Here is a 17,442-nt window from a genome sequence, read left to right on the forward strand (position 1 = left end):
AAATTCGGGAGTCACCTTGTATAAAGGGAATAAAAATAAATAAGAATGATTATAGGTTGAGAGCTTTTGCTGATGATTTGGTTGTGACATTATCTCAACCGACAGATTCGGTTAGGGATTTGGTTGAAATTTTGATTCAGTGGGGGAAGGTTTCTGGTTTTAAGGTAAATAATAATAAGACTAAAATATTAGTGAAAAATATGTCTATATTCTATGAAGGAAAAGGATATTATGGTTAAATTAACAGGTTTTGAAATAGTGAGAAAGGTTAAATATTTAGGAGTATATGTAACAGCTTCTAATGTTAAATTGTATAAAAATAATTATGAGACATTATGGGTAAAAATGCAAAAGGACTTAAATGATTGGAAAAAATTACAATTATCTTTGTTGGGGAGAATCTCGGCAGTTAAAATGAACATACTTCCAAAGTTTCTTTTTTTATTTCAGATGATACCTATTTTGAAAAAAGATGCTAATCTGGAGGAATGGCAGAAGGGGATTAACAAAATCATTTGGGCAGGGAAAAAGCCGAGAGCTAAATTCAAAATTATGCAGGATACACGGGAAAAAGGAGGACTAAAAGCGCCTAATTTAAAATTGTACTATGATGCGGTGGCTTTAACGCTGATTAGTGATTGGCTCAACTTAACAAATAAAAATATTCTTTCTCTTGAGGGATGGGATTTATTATATGTATGGCACGTGTATTTAATTTATGATTTAAAAAGTTGATCAGGTTTTTAAAACCCATATTTTGAGAAATGCCTTGTTGCGTGTCTGGAAGAAATATTATTATAGGTTAAATTATAAAATCCCAATTTGGGGGATTCCTGGACACGTGATAGAGGGAGTATCTAGGAGAGTAAATTTGGATAAGATTTCTTACAAGGAATTACTTAGTTTGGTTGGGCAGCATTGGCAATTAAAGCCCTTAACCGAGTTGAAGCAAGAAAATATTTTATATTCTTGGTTTTATTATAATCAATTGTTAGTGAGGTGGAGTATAGATCAAAAGGTTGGTATCACTTTAGAGGATGTAAATTTGGTAAAACAGATTAAAGATCAAAGTCGAGCTCATATAAAAAATTTATAGTGCCTTGATAGAATTAGACTCTGAAACGGAGTTAGTTAAAGATTGTATGGTTAAATGGGCTCAAAATATTCAAGATCCGATTGTATTGGATACATGGGAGACAATTTGGGTTAGAAATGTAAAATTTACTCAAGCGCAAAATTTAGGAGAAAATTTTTATAAAATATTTTATAGATGGCATTTGGATCCCCAAAAGTTGTCTCGCATGTATCCAAATTTACAGCCCAAATGTTGGAGATGTGGAAATTTAGATGCAACTTATTTTCATATCTGGTGGACCTGTAGAGATATTAAAGTCTTTTGGATTAAGATTTGGTAGAATATTCAAAAGATTTTTAAGAGAAAGATAAAATTTACTCCGCAATTATTTTTGTTGGGTATTATTGTAGATTTTGATGTTAAAGAAATCAATTTGATGTTGAATCCTATAACAAAATTATTGGTGGGACAAGATTATTGGTGGGGCAATATTGGAAGAAAAACTTATTGCCTACTCTGAAAGAATGGATACTTAAGGTGTCTAATTTAGCAGAAATGGTGAAAATCTCCGCCTACTTGAAGGACCATTCACAAAAAAGATACATTATGGTTTGGAGAAGATGGATTGATTATATTCAAAAGAAATATGAAACTGAAAAGTATTACCTTGCTTTTGAGTAGATTTTAGATAATTATTAATAGTTTTAATTATATTATTATTTTTGTTTTAATTTGTTAATATTTGTTTTGAGAAGGAGTTAAAGTGTGTTATGGTTTTGATTGATAGTATAGTTGGTTTATGTTAGTTAGATTATGTTTGTTTATTTGTTACCCTGTAATCAGCTCTGGGAAGTGGGGGAGGGGGGAAAGGGGTGAGGGGTGGGGGGGTTTATATTGTAATAAATTTGTAAAACTTTTAATAAAAAAAATAAACTCCCCAGAACAATTTCTCCAATGCATCAACCAAATCAAGATCAACAAGGAAGAAATTATGGTCTCCTTCAACATCACCACTCTCTTCACCTTGATTGACATCGACCTGGCTAAATAAACCATACACCACCTACTCACTAAACACCATACCCACAAAGATGATGCCATTACAAAACATTCCATGTCTACAGAAACCATAATGAAACTCCTGGATCTATGCTTCAATACATACTTCAAGTTCAATTGGAAAATCTACAAACAAGTACGAGTTTTTAGAGTCAACTACGCAAGAAGGAACAGAGTGCCCAGGGAGGTCCATGTCAGATTTCTTAAAAGAAATCGACAAGATGAAATTTTGAGAATTGTAAGGGACCAACCTATGAAGTATAAAGATAAAGAGCTTGTAGTTCTTAAACAGATTCCTAGAAAAATAAGGGAAGCACGAAGAGATTATCAGTTTTTAACAAGGAAACTGATTGATAGAGGGGTGAATTTTAGATGGTTGATTCCAGAAGGACTACTGATTTTTTGGGACTCAAAAAGATATAGACTGGATACTCCATTCCAAGCAGAGGAATTTTTCAACAAGCACAGAGCCTTCTTGGAGAAAGGTGATATGGAATTTAAGAGATCAGAGGGAACGCCTACTGCAGAGACTTCTAAGCAAACAGAGGAGATACCAAAAAAGACGCAATCAAAGGAAGACGTCAGACCTAAAGATCAGAGACAGATAAGCTCACCTAGAAGATTGAGATCCCGAAATAATTGAAATTATGGAGGAAATTTGAATATACTCAATAAATATAAATGGTCTCAATTCCCCATCAAAAATAAGTAAAATATTTCATAGGCTACAGAAACTTAAAATGGACATAATTTGTCTACAAGAGACTCATATTAAGAGACAACACTCTAGAATTTTAGAACAGCTAAAACTAGGCAAACTTTATTTTTCTTCGGCATTACAAAAGAAAAGAGGGATAGTGATATATATAAAAGAAAAGTTGAATCCAAAACAAATTTATTCTGATGAGGAAGGAAGAATAGTAATGGTGGAGATTTCATGGAATCAAAAACAAATATTGTTGGTGGCAAATATGCCCCCAATGAGAAACAAGAGCAATTTTTTCAACAACTATACGACAAACTTGTGGATTTAAATTATCATAGTCTTTGTATATTGGGAGACTTTAATGCAATTGTGGGTGCAGTTCGAGACTACAAAAGCCATAAACAAGGGAAGAAAGGAAGTAATATTTTAACTAAACCTTGTTTAAAAATGAAAGATGAACTATGTTTGCAGGATATATGGCGAGAGATGAATCCAGGAAAGACACAATATACCTTTTACTCTAACAGGCATAAATCTTGGTCAAGAATAGACATGATATGGATCTCCCATGACCTGAAGACTATGATACAGGAAGCTGAAATAGAACCAAATATTTGAGCAGACTATAACCCAATTAAAATGACATGGAAAAGATCTAAGAAAAGATTGAGATGGTCTCTGAATAAATGTATTTTGAAGGAAAAAGAATTTTTACAATTAGCAATAAAAGAAATGGATTTTTTTTAAGATTAATAAAAAGGAAGATACTTCTATTCAAAATGTTTGGGACACGGCAAAAGCATACTTTAGAGGTTTAGCTATAACCTATGTTGCTAAAAAGAATAAAGAAAAGAGAATCACACAGTCCAAATTGAAAAAACAGCTTGGTATATTGGAGTTGGAATTACAAACTGATCCACAAAAGAAAAATTTGAAGATACAAATGGACTTAATAAAACATAAATTAAATCTACTTGAGACTGATATTATGGCACAACAGATTAAACGAGCCAAACAGAATTTTTTGGAAATGCTAATAAACCTGGTAGATGGCTTGCATATAGACTGAAAAAAGAAAGAGAAAAAAGGTCAATAAGTAAATTACTTGATGAAAAGGGTGAAATACACTGTCATAATGATGGTATCAAAAAAATCGTTAAGGCCTTTTATGAACTACTTTATAAGGCTGAGATGATCTCTGAAGAGGCAATTCAGGACTATTTAAAAAAAGCAAATCTTCCAAAAATATCAGAAAATATGCAACAGAGGTTAAATGAGAAGATATCAATGATGGAGATCATAGAGGCAATTAAAAGACAAAAGAAAGATAAGACACCGGGCCGGACGGACTACCTGCAGAATTTTATGTAGCTTTACAAGATACTGTGACTCCTTTTCTGAAGGACTTGTGTAATGAAATTTTTATATAGACAAAAATTCCAAATTCATGGACTGAAGCTAATATTACCTTGATACCTAAAGAAGATACAGATTCTACACAAATTAAAAACTACAGGCCAATATCGTTACTAAATGTGGATTATAAAATCTTTGCTGCAATTTTGGCAGAAAGAATGAAAAGCTTTTTAATAGAATTTATTCACCCAGACCAAAATGGCTTTCTTCCTAAAAGACAGATAAAGAACTTAAGGATTATTTTAAATGTTTTGGAGTATTATGAAAATCATCCAGGGAACCAGATGGCGCTCATATTTCTTGACACACAAAAAGCATTTGATAATTTAAATTGGCAATTTATGTTTCAACAACTACAGGAAATGGACTTTGGTGAAAACTTTATTAAAGCAATCCAAGCGATCTACAAGAAACAATCAGCAAGGATACTTATAAATGGAGACTATACAGAGAGCTTTGATATTTAAAAAGGCACGAGACAGGGATGTCCATTCTCATTCCTGCTATTTATTTTTACTCTGGAGGTATTGACTAGAAGCATCAGGCAAGACATAGAAATTAAAGGTCTTGAGATTAAAGACCAGAAATATAAATTACAGGCTTTCGCGGACGATCTGGTCTTTATCTTAGAGGAGCCTTTGGAAACAGCCCCTAAACTTTTGCAGAAAATTGAGAAATTTGGAGAAGTGATTGTACTGAAAATAAATAGAGGAAAAACTAAAGTGTTAACAAAAAATTTAACTGATAAACAGAAAACTCAACTCGCCAAAAACACAAATTTTCAAATAGCTAAAAAAGTTAAATATTTAGGTATCTATCTTATGGCGAAATATTCATTACTAAAAGAAGATAACTATGAGAGACTAATAAAACAAATAAAAATCGACCTGGAAAAATGGGAAAATCTCCAATTATCATTGTTAGGAAGAATAACGACTGTTAAAATGAACATTTTACCAAAGCTAATTTTTTTATTTCAAACAGTTCCTGTAAAGCTGGGTAAAAAAATTTTTGACGATTTAAACGCAATGATATTAAGATTTATATGGCAAAGAAAGAAAGCAAGAATTAAATGTAAACTTCTACAAGACTCGAAGGAGAGAGGGGTTTTTGGACTTCCAGATTGGAGACTTTATTATCAAGCAGCTACTTTGCTTTGGCTTAAAGAATGGATTACTCTGAGAAATAAGCAAATTCTCTATTTAGAGGGATATGACCTTCAACTAGGCTGGCATATCTTTTTATGGTATGAGAAAGCTAAAATACGTAAGTACTGTTTTACTCTCTGAATGGGAGAAAGTTAGACACAAAATGTATATGAAAATTCCTGAGTGGCTTTCAACGATGGAAGAATTTGCTTATCCGAATCTGATTAATTATGATAAACTTGTTAGTTATAAAGACATTTTGGATAAGAACGGAAAACTCAAAGACAGGAAAGCCCTTCAACAACAAGGTATTGACTTAACATGGTGGTCCTATTTGCAAATTCAAACAAGATATGAAAAAGACATTAAAATAATGAGATTTTACAAAGAGCTGACTCCACTTGATAAAATACTTTTAAAAACAGATGAACATTTGATTAAGAAGCTTTATAAATACTTATTAAATTGGAAGATGGAAGAAAAACAAGTAAAAGAGACAATGATAGTATGGGCGAAGAATTTTGGATATTCTACAGAATTAGAAGACTGGCAAAAACTGTGGGATAAAAATATCAAACTTACTAAAGCAGTAACATACGAAGAAAACTTATATAAAATGTTTTATAGATGGCATATGACACCAGTTCGCTTAGCGAAAATGTTTAAAAATTTATCGGATACATGTTGGAAATGTAAGCAATAACCGGGTACTTATTATCATGCCTGGTGGACATGTTCTATTGCAAAAAAATATTGGTCTAAGATTCATAGATGGTTAGAAAAGATGATGAAAATCCAGATAGAATTTAAACCAGAACTATTCCTGTTAGGTATGTTAAGACCTAACTATGGCAAAGAAAATGATTATTTAATATTACATGTATTGACAGCTGAAAAAATAGTATTCGCCCAATTTTGGAAAAATGAAAAGCTACCATCAGACCAGATTATAATTTTGAAAATCCTAGATTGTGCAGAAATGGATAGATTAACATTAGAGATGAAGGAGAAAGAGGATTCAATCTTCTATAAAACCTGGAGAAAATTTTATCAGTGGGTTGAAACACATTAGAATAAGAAGAGATTTTAGAGCTTTATTATATTAAGTATTAAGCTTGATGATTGGAAATAATTGTAATGCTATCAACTATGTTAATTATTTAAAGGAATATTATTGTTTTACCAAATGTCAGTTGTAACTATACCAATTTATTCTTATAAATGTCTAGTATTATATAAACAATAATACTCAATATGAAGACCCGGATGACAGCTCGTTCGCTGAATTACATATTTACTGTAGTTATCCACACCCTGTCCCCTTTATCCCGATTTTCCTGTACCCACCCCGACCCCACCTTTTCCCTACCCATATAAAATCTAATAAAATATATTTTAAAAAAAATAAAATAAAAATGTGGGATAGACAGCATCACCTCCAGATTGATTTGTAACTGGCTGGCTACTGGATGGATTTATCACTGGCTGACAAACTGCATTCAATATGTAGTCCTCAATGGAATTATACCTACATGGAGAGAAGCTTGCAGTGGGATATCCCAAGGTTCTGTCTTAGGCTCAATACTTTTCAATATGTTCATCAATGATTTGGATGAGGGCTTACAAGGGGAACTACACCAAGCTGGGGAAGTAGCCAACAATTTAGAAGATACACTGAAGATCCAGAAGGATCTTGACTTGAACACTGGGGCCTATCTAACAAAATGCAGTTCAGTAGTGAGAAAAGTAAGATTTCACATTTAGGCAAAAAAAAAAATGCACAAGTATATAATAGGTGGTATGGGACTCAACAGCTGTGAGAGGAATCTAGGAGTCCAAGTCAACAATCATTTAAATATGAGCCAGCAGTGTGCTGTAACTGCCCAAAAAGCCAATGCAGTCCTAGGCTGCATCAACAGAGGGATAGTATCAAGGTCATTTGAAGGGTTAGTACCACTTTATACTACACTGGTAACCACACTTTGGAATACTGCATCCAATTTTGGTCAACATGATACAAAAAAGATGTTGAGACTCTAGAAAAAGTGCACAGAAGAGTAACAAAGATGATTAGGGGTATGGGGGCTAAAACATATTAAGAATGGTTGCAAGAACTAGATACATCTAGCCTAACAAAGAGAAGAACCTGAGAAGACATGATAGCAGTCTTTCAATATTTAAGAGGATGTCACAGAGAAGAGTAGATCAGGTCAACCTATTCTCCCAAACACCTGACGGAAGGACAAGAAGTAATGGATGGAAACTTATCAAGGAGAGAGCCCACCTATAACTTAAGAGAAATTTTCTGATAGTGAGAACAATTAACTAGTGGAACGGTTGGCCTCTGAAAGCTGTGAGTGCTCCATCATTGGAGGTTTTTAAGAAGAGACTGAACATCCATTTGTCCAGAATGATAGGGTCTCCTATTTGAGCAGGTAGTTGGACTAGAACAGCAGCCCCCAACCTTTTCACTTGGCAGCCTGGCCTGGTGGGAGGGTCGTGTGAGTGGCAGGCACACACCCACACAACTCCATTGGTGTGAGTGGAGGGTGCATGTGCCCTCCGCTCACAGAAATGGAACTATTTGTGTAAGTGGAAGGCACTTGTGCTCACAGCCCCACCACACTCGCTGGGGGAATTGAGCTCATGCACAAAGCTCCCCTCGCACAAGCAGAGGGCACTTGAATGGAGGGCGCTTGTACTCATGCGCAAAGCTCCAACTCCACTTTGTTCCAGCACCCTTTCCTCACGCAAGTAGAGCTTCGTGCACAAGGGCACGAGCCCTCCACTCATGAGTGTACTCGCATGAGTGGAGCTTTGTGTGTGAGCACAAGCATCCCTGCCAATGGTCCACTGGTGCTTCTGCAACACAACCTCTTCCTGGCAATTTGCCAAACGATACTTGTCCCTGGCCAATCCACAGTGCAAGACAAGTAACTGTGAGTCCCCAGTTTGCACCACAATACTCCCAAGGAAGAGTCAAGATAAATGTGAAGAACCCCTCTCAGAAAAGGAACTGTCAATTGTGGCCCAAAAGCTTCCCTGACTGAGCGCATTTTCTGGAATTGTAGTCAGCCAAAATAAAATGAAAACATTAAAGTCATTCTCAGACAGAGAATCAGAAAGAAAGGAGGGGGGAATCTCAACCCCACTCCGCATAGGTAGAACTGAATGAAATAACATAATGCATGTGAAAATGACCAGAAAGATATTTGCAACAAATGTTGCAATCCCAAAAAGGGAACCCATTAGCCTTTTTAAAAGAAAGATATTTTCTTGTAATAAAAGCATGCTACCTATCCTGACCTATCATACAATTATTCTCCTAGTCAATGCGTTTTCTTTGATCGTATTAGAATGATGTTTCTGGTGGGTTTCAGTATCAGGCATCGTCTCCACTTCCATCTTCTCTTTTTCTCCCCCCCCCCGTCCCACAATTCCTCCCCAAATAAGGTCATCTCTTTTTTTATTTATTAAAAGTTTTAAAAAATTTATTACAATATAAACCCCCACACTCCACACCCCTTCCCCCCTCCCCCACTTCCCAGAGCTGATTACAGGGTAACAAATAAACAAACATAATCTAACTAACATAAACCAACTATACTATCAATCAAAACCATAGCACACTTTAACTCCTTCTCAAAACAAATATTAACAAATTAAAACAAAAATAATAATATAATTAAAACTATTAATAATTATCTAAAATCTACTCAAAAGCAAAGTAATACTTTTCAGTTTCATATTTCTTTCATATCCATCTTCTCCAAGGTCATCTCTTTTATAAAAATGAGGACTAGCAGTTCCTCATACAAGATTAAGTTCTAACTATGTTATAAAACTAAGTGATTTTCTCTATAACAGGCATGTCAAACTCGCGACGTGACGTATCGTGACTTTTTCCCCATTGCCAGCAATGGGGTGGGCGCAGTTTCGGTGTGATGCATCCATCCCATGGGCCGGCAGTTTGACATGCCTGCTCTATAAGAAAAGCTGTTTATCCCAAAGTTATTAGAACTCTGAACATATAATGTCCCCACGGGACAAAGTATAAACCTAGTTATGTGTGGGTAATCTACAGTTAGATTCGTAATCTAAAATGAGTGAAAATGTAATAATTAAGATTCTAACCAAGGACCTAAGAATTATTAAGGTGGTGCTTTTCCAAGCCAGGTGGATTAGTTTTTGGGGGGGGTTGTTTGTTTTTTTGTAAATTGAGGGTACTCAGGTTTGATAAATTCAATATTCCCAGATATCAAGAAAGTCCTTTAGATATTGCTCTATGGGTTCCAATCATGACTGGTATAACAATAGATATTTTTGATGGAAAATATAACCCTTCAACTTCAATCTGTAAGCCCTATTTTGTAATTTTTTCTAATTGTTTTCCTCAATCCTAATATCACCCAGACTTCCTTTTCAGTAATTGTTATTATCAGACATCTTATGAACAATTTATACTAAAGGTGACATATAAAATAAAAAATAAAATCATAAAAAATAAAATCATAAAATAAAATAAAATAAAATATGTCTGTTTGGATTTTAAAGTCCCGTTAATATCTTAACCTGCTTGTTTCCAAAAACTTCACAACTTGATGATCTTGGTAGTTTTTCATTACCTTATTATATATTAATTAAATAAATAAAGGGGAAAGAAACCAGAGATCAAAACAATGGGACAGCTGTTTGCACGATTGGGGCGATAGCTCTACAGGTGAGGCGGCCACGACTCTCATGAGAGATAATGGATCAATGGTGCGCCATGGCTGTAAGCGGAGGATGGATGCGCAGAGGCGATATGGAAGGAGGGGGAGGGAGGGGGAAGACAGAGAGCAGAAATGCCAGAACAGCCACTCTTTGCAGGAGTGGGGCAGGGGAGTTATGGGCGGGATGACAACGACCTTGGGGGTGGGGAAGGATAATAGCCTGACAGTGGGCCTGAATCACAGCATGAGATACAACCCTCAAGATCCCCCCAGAATGGATGTATTGACAGGGATGTGTTGACAGCTGCCCTCCAGGCGCTTGCACATGCGCCAGAAGAGTGCTTAAGGATCATAAAACAATCAGCGGGGCCAAGGACAGGTTGCCAGATGCGGAACAACTCAGCGTCATACGGATGAGTACAATCAACGGGCCGATGATGCGCTCAAGGAGCCAGGCGCAGAGGCAGGAGGTTATATGAGCTGGCTCCCCGATCTCCTTTTACTCCAACTCTGATGTCATTGGCAGTTTGGCCGACGAAAGCTTAGTGACTCTTTTTAACCACAGGCTTGTTTACATTAAACAGTCTGGTTTATTATATCCTGGTGTTCGTTTTTCTTTCTAATTTGGTCAATATGATGCCCAGTATTCGCATTTTTAGTATTACATACATACATACATACATACATACATACATACATACATATTCTGAGGTTTTCGCGGGAGTTTGTATGTAGGTCTTTGGTTATTCGGGTTTTCTCCCGCGTAAAATTGGAAGTGTCTTGGCGATATATAGATATATTAAAAATACAAGTAAAAATTTGACTCTTGGGAATTTCCATTTTTATTAAAATAACGATCACCAAGAGAAATTTAAGAAATAAAAGTTTAATCAATCAAGCTTTCGTCAAATACACTTGACATCATCAGGGTTAAAAGGCAGATGCTGAAAGAAATCTTAAATATAGTTGTTAAATGCCTGTCTCTGGTTCCCGGAGTGCGTCATTGGATCCAGTTGATCAGGCTGTGTTTTAAGTGCACTTCTTAAGTTACCACATATTCCTTTCTTTTGTTTGAGTCCCTTATACGTTGTTTTATCTACTAGTTCGGAGATAGGTGGGTTTAGGCTGGGAGTACTCTCTCCTCTCTTGTATATAGTTCCTCTATCGTCCTGCGTATGGCTTTCTCTGAGGGGGGGGTGTCTGAGTTACTTTTCGTGCTCCTGTGGGCTTTGGGTCTGTTTTGTTTATGTTTATTTATCTCTTTGAGCCATGGTGTAAGTTCCTCCTCCCATTTCGTGTTATTCTTCCTCTTATCTTCTCTCTTATGTGTCGTCCTTAATGGTCTGTTGTTCGTTCCAGCGTCGCTTCTCTCGCGCATGCCCAGAGTGTCATCTGTTACGATCTCATTGATAGTATTCAGTTGCTCAGTCTGTTGCCAGTGAGTGTTGTTTATTTCCGATTTTTTACCTTCGTCTCTTATGGGGCTCTCCTGTCTTGGCTGCAATTGCTGTTCAACCTATCGTCCTCGTGTCGAATGCATGGGAGGAGGAGGGACGAGGTTTCTTTTCATTCGATTTTGATCGGGTCGTCATCTCGTGTTCCACAGAGCAACTGGAAGGAGGCTCTTCCTCGCAACCACTTTCAGATTTTACTATGTCTCGTTCGTTCTGCAATTTCACGATTCTTATTCCATTGCTTTGCATATTATCTTTCCGTTCTAAGGGGAGTCTACTTTCAGGGTGTTGTAGGGAGTCATGCAATGACTGTTCATTATGATTGGTGTGTTGATGGCTAAATGGTAGTTGTGTGTTTGTTGGTGGGGAGCTGTCAATTAGAGCTCCTAATTTATATATATATAAATTCCTGTTTGTTATTCTTCTAAGAAGACACTCTATCACTGTATGCCAGAAATAGATTATTTGAGTCAGACAGTTTTATTTAATCAATTTATATATACATCCCTATAGAGTATGACTCTAGGCATCTCAAAATATTAAATTAATATATAGTATAAATACAAAATGAAAGAGAAATAAAGTTGGAGCTGGAAAATTGTAAAAAGCTATCAGCATAGTCAAGAAACAGGTTCTCCCCACCCACCAGACCTGAGTACGCAACCAGGTCTTCAAGCTCTTGTGTCAGGCCAGCATGGTCGGAGATAGCGCAGAGGGATGACATTCCAGAGGATGTGGACCATAATAAAAAAGTCTCTCCTAGGTCACAGGTGCTGAATAACTAGTGCCATTAACTGCCCACATTTTGTACCAGCTGAAGCTTTCAAATGCTCTTCAAGGTAGTCCCATGTAGACTGCATTGCAGTAGTCCAAGCAGGTCATGAGGACCCCAGTCTGGGCTGATCTTGCCAGTAAAAAAGGAACAATGTAAAAGCTATTTTGAAGTAAGAAAAGTTCCTATCACATGAGCTATTCAAGGATAAAAACATGGTAGCATGTATCTCCTTAGAGGTTAATATGATCAGAAATCAAAGAAATGGAACCTGCTGTTTCACTTGCAATCTGTTTTTACTCTAATTACTATGCATTCTTGGTTTATGATTTTAGTGTTTTGTTATTTTTATAGATCTTTATAGTTGTCATCATTGTGGCAAAAAATGACATTTTAAAATTACATCCTGGCTGAAATGTGTATCATCACTCACTATAACAAAATTCATTACTAAAAATAAATTATTGCATGCACTCCATTTTTAAAATGTGGATGCTGTAATTTAATTTTTTTCAGGGACTATTAAATATGCCTCACACTTATAATTATTCCAGTTTAAAAATAGTACAAAATATCGTTGGATGGCACAACTATAGATTTATTGTATCACCTGCTTTTAATTAATAAGCAGGTAATAATAGTAATCATATCTATTATTGAAATAATTTCAGCTTAAATGTTAGCTTTCTAGGATATCAAATTTAACTTAATAGCATCATCTCTAAATTTCTTAATCTCTTTCCTGGGGTTGAGACTGGACTAAATCCCACATTCACACAACCACTCTAGCCTGCTCTTCCCATCCAGATCCCCATACTCCAAATGCTGAGAACAAACAACATTATTTGGTTGACCCAGGATAGAGATTGAGAGTTGAGTATAATCAGCATAGTAAGGAAATGCAACTCTATGCTGATGAATCACCTCATCCACCATCCAATAGATCAGACATGTCAAACACAAGGCCCGGGGGCCGGATGCAGTCCGTGAACTGGTTTCATGCGGCCCATGAAGCCATCCTGGAAACAGTGAGGGAACGGCCCCCGCTGCCTTGGCCCTGCCCAGGCCGGCCAGGAGCCAATGTACAACTTTGTGGTGGCCATCTATGCTGAAATGCATTCAGTCTTAGCTGTTCAGAAACAGCAAGGAAACATCCCCTGCCCCATTGGCTCCGCCCCCTGGGTGTATGCTGGGGAGGTGTCACGCTTTGTGAGGAATGAAGATATGCACCATGCTTTGGCACTTGCCCCGGTCCCACCTTCTTCTGCCAGAGACCCTCAGATCTGTCCCACTCCTGCCCAGGCCCCCACAGGCACATTTGACGCGAACGATGTAGAGCTGGCCATGCCCACCCAGTAGGCCACACCCACTCCATCCACTCCCACCCAGTAGACCGCACCCACCCTGGCCACACCCACCCGGCCCCCAAGGGCAACCACAATGCTGATGCGGCCCTCAATGAAATTGAGTTTGACACCCCTGCAATAGATTCATGTAAAGGTGAAACAGAAAGTGGGACTCAAGTCCTGCAATGCAACAATTTGGGGCTGAAGCACCACCATTATTGCCTAGAATAGGCCTTGGAAGAAAGATGGAATGACTACAATATTGTGTCCCATTTCCAATCTCCTAATCCAGTCCAGTCCAGAACAGAACAGAATAATAGAGTTGGAAGTGACCTTGGTGGTCTTCTAGTCCAACTCCCTACTCAAGCAGGAGACCCAATACCATTCCAGACAAGTGGCTATCCATTCTCTTCTTAAAAGCCTACAGTGATGGTGTCAGATCCCCTTTTACAGGTGTCCTGCCATTCTGGTGGAGGGGAAAGGAGATCCTCTTTGGGGAGGCATTCTTTGCATACTTTTGCTTTAGCTGTAACACTGTAACTGCTTGGGAATTAAGGAGAGGACAAACTAAACGTTGACTACAACCAAAGAACAACGTAGAAGATAATAGAAGAAATGGAACAATCAAATATTAAGACAGACTTAATGTGACCAATAAATAAGAGTTAATGAAAAATCCAGAAAAGAGAGTGACAACACTGAAGATGAAAATGACTTTCTATATAAACCAGAAGAAATTTGAGAAAGAAGAACAGATTGAATAGAAGATACACATATCACAGCAATCATGGGGAATTGGAATAATAGGGAGACAACTTAATGAATACAAATGGGTGAGTCCTTCCAAAAAAATGGCAACTAATGGTCTCCTTTATTTCAAATAACATATATAATAAGAGAGGGAGATCTATTTGACGATCTAAAAGCACTGATATGGAAGCCTAGTTGGCAAAGGAAGAAAGCCAGAATAAGGCTGAAGAAAATTGGGGGTTTGATTTATTAGAGGGGATTTCATATTATTAATTAAAGGGTTAAAGGTAGAAGTTGAGATAAGGGGAATTCTGGTCATTAGATTTAAAATATTTGGAAATTAGTTGAAAATAAGGATTTTATCTGTTTAATATTTAAAAATTAGACCTAAAAGAAAAAAAAGTAATTATTGTAAATATGTTTGAATTATTGAATCACCCAGGTAACATATATATAATGATTTTGATTTATTAAAGGGGATATTGTATTATTAAGTAGATGATTTAATATGATGGGAAATAGATAACTTTTAGGAAATAGAACAAGATTATATTTAAATAGATAAAATGTGTATTTTGTTTGTTATGAATTGAGATAAGGGAAATCTTGGTTATCTAAAGCCTGGAAATTATAAATATGAAAGGTTAAATTGGAATATTGATGGGAAACTAAAAAATGGGAAAAATTAATAACACAATATGGATTGTTTATGAAGATTGAATGTAAAAAATAATTAATATATGTATAAGCTAAAGTTTATTGATAAATGTAATAATGATGTTTTTACTGAATTGATATAATAAGAACTGTATTAGACAGTAAATGTTAATGGAAAAAGAGAGGAAATATTTGAGGTTGTAACTTGAAATCTGTACTAAATATTTTGTTATTGAATTATTGATTAACCCAGAGGAGGCCGCCAGCCTAGGGAATTCATTGAAACCAGGTGGTCCATTGGTGTCAGGAAGGATGATTGGGAAGGGAGGACTAAAAAAGTGACTCTCAACTGAGATAGCCAGCAGCACGAATGGCAAGCAGACCTAAAAGAACTCGAGTTTGAGGAGGAAAAAAGTGGGGAGGTCAACCATGCTGACTTCCTCATGAAGCAAGCTATACATACCGTGATGGAAGTGTTCCAGAGCCTTAAGGTATGTGGAATCCTGGCAAAGACAATCTTGGCACAGGATCGTCAAGCCCGAGAAGAAAATGATGGCAGGAGAACTTCTACTTTAAACAACCCCAGCTTGGCGGTGGCAATGGAAGGACCCGCACAAAAGGAATCCACCAATGTGCCATGAGGTGGCAGAGGAGCAGGTGCCTGCAAAAAAAAGGCCACGCCACTAGGGGTGAGGTTCGATGGGGACTCCCATCAGTTGGGATTTTTCCTGGCCCATGTCCTAACTTACATGCAGGAGTATGGGCCAGACACCCTCGGTGAAGGAGCCAAAATGAACTGTGTCATGTTGGCATTGCATGGTGCAGCTGCCTGCTGGACGGTAACCCTCCAAAACGCAAATGCTTCTGAGCTGAGAAACTTTAATCATTTTATGACCACACTCCACCACCAGTTCAAGAACCCCCTGATTCACCAGAAAGCTAGAGACCGCATTAAGACTGTGAGAAGGGCGTCAAGTTGTGGCAGAGTATATTGAGGAATTCTGTAATCTGGCATGTTGCCTTGACTGGCCAGAAGACATGCTCATCAGCTGAATGATGACTTTTATAATGCTTACGTGGTTGGAGGAGCCCCTGTGATCCTACACAGATGGTGTGTGCTTGCTGAAGAAGTGGAGATTGATCAAGCTCAAAACAAGTACTGAACAGCAAAATCCTGGAAAAAGATTCCTCTGAAGAAAAAAGAAACCGTAAAACCCCAACCTTCGCCAGTCACATCACCCACCTGCTTCACGTGTGGTCAAGAGGGGCATCAAGTTGCTGAATGCAAAACCAGGCATCTAGCAAAGAAAGCCAGCCCAAACCCCACAGGGAAAATAATGAAAGGGCTGGCACAAGCTAAGGAGATGGAACTGAAAGGGGTGGAGATCATAGAGTTCACCCCAACACAAAAAGGAGCCGAGGAAACATCGAGCCCCATGGACGATGACACCAGGACATCAAGGACAATGATGACCACCTGGTAAGCGACCCAGTCACACCAGTGACTTTCCCCATAGAGCTATATTTCTCCAGGTCTGGGCTGAAGGCTAATCTCAGGGCTCTCTTAGACTCGGGTTCCACCAGGTGCTTAATGAACCCAGCCTTGGTCAAGAAACTGGAGATTTGGCTAAGACGTTGAAAGTCCTAGTGGCATTTTGACAACTAGATGGCTCTGTTGCAGGGGCATCCCAGCAACATTTGGGGTATTGTTGCGGGGGGCATCCCAGCAATGCAGATGGGGTGCTGTCAAGTCCCCAGAGAAAATCATTGTTTCTCTATGCCTATTTCTGAATCTGTAACCTTTCTTTGTGGCCTGCCATTCTGTTGGGAGGGGGGAATATCCTGGGGATGCTTTGCACTGTCTTGCTATTGTGCCCTTCCCCCAGGGGATGGAAAATATCCTTATCTGAGAGCCGATGTGCTTGGAGCCAGAAGGAAACAAAGCGAGAGAGACCTTGAAATAACGCGCCAAAGAACCCAGTTACCAAAACACTATGCCACTTGTGAATTGGCTGGAATTCAAATGAACACTAGGACTATGGGGGGGGGAGAAGTATTGAATATTGCTTTTATTATATTGCTTTCATGGATTTTTCCTCAGACCTCGCCTTGTTTTCTCTGCTATCGCTAGCCTCTAATAAAAGTTCCTTTTGAGAAATGCCTGTTTCAAGAGTTCTGCTTTCTTGGGTGGCTTAGCTGAGGTAGGTCAGAAATGATGAGCTTCATAGTGGCACCTGGAATGGAAAGACCTTTAGTCTTAGAGCTGGTTGAAAAAGTGGAATCTTTATGTGAACAGGAGGAAGGGGCTATTAAAGTTCTGAAAAAGCCGTTCCTCCCAGCCTCGATA

At 37.6% G+C, this 17,442-nt stretch overlaps 1 protein-coding gene across 2 annotated transcripts in view; it reads right to left on the reverse strand.

The window, feature by feature from the left end:
* CPEB2 (cytoplasmic polyadenylation element binding protein 2) overlaps nt 1-17,442 on the reverse strand; it is a 227,180-nt gene that overhangs the window by 120,087 nt on the left and 89,651 nt on the right. The gene's annotated exons all lie outside the window — the stretch shown is intronic.

Source organism: Crotalus tigris, unplaced genomic scaffold (assembly GCF_016545835.1).
Source record: "Crotalus tigris isolate CLP2741 ecotype Arizona unplaced genomic scaffold, ASM1654583v1 scf7180000017855.1216408, whole genome shotgun sequence".
Taxonomy (NCBI): domain Eukaryota; kingdom Metazoa; phylum Chordata; class Lepidosauria; order Squamata; family Viperidae; genus Crotalus; species Crotalus tigris.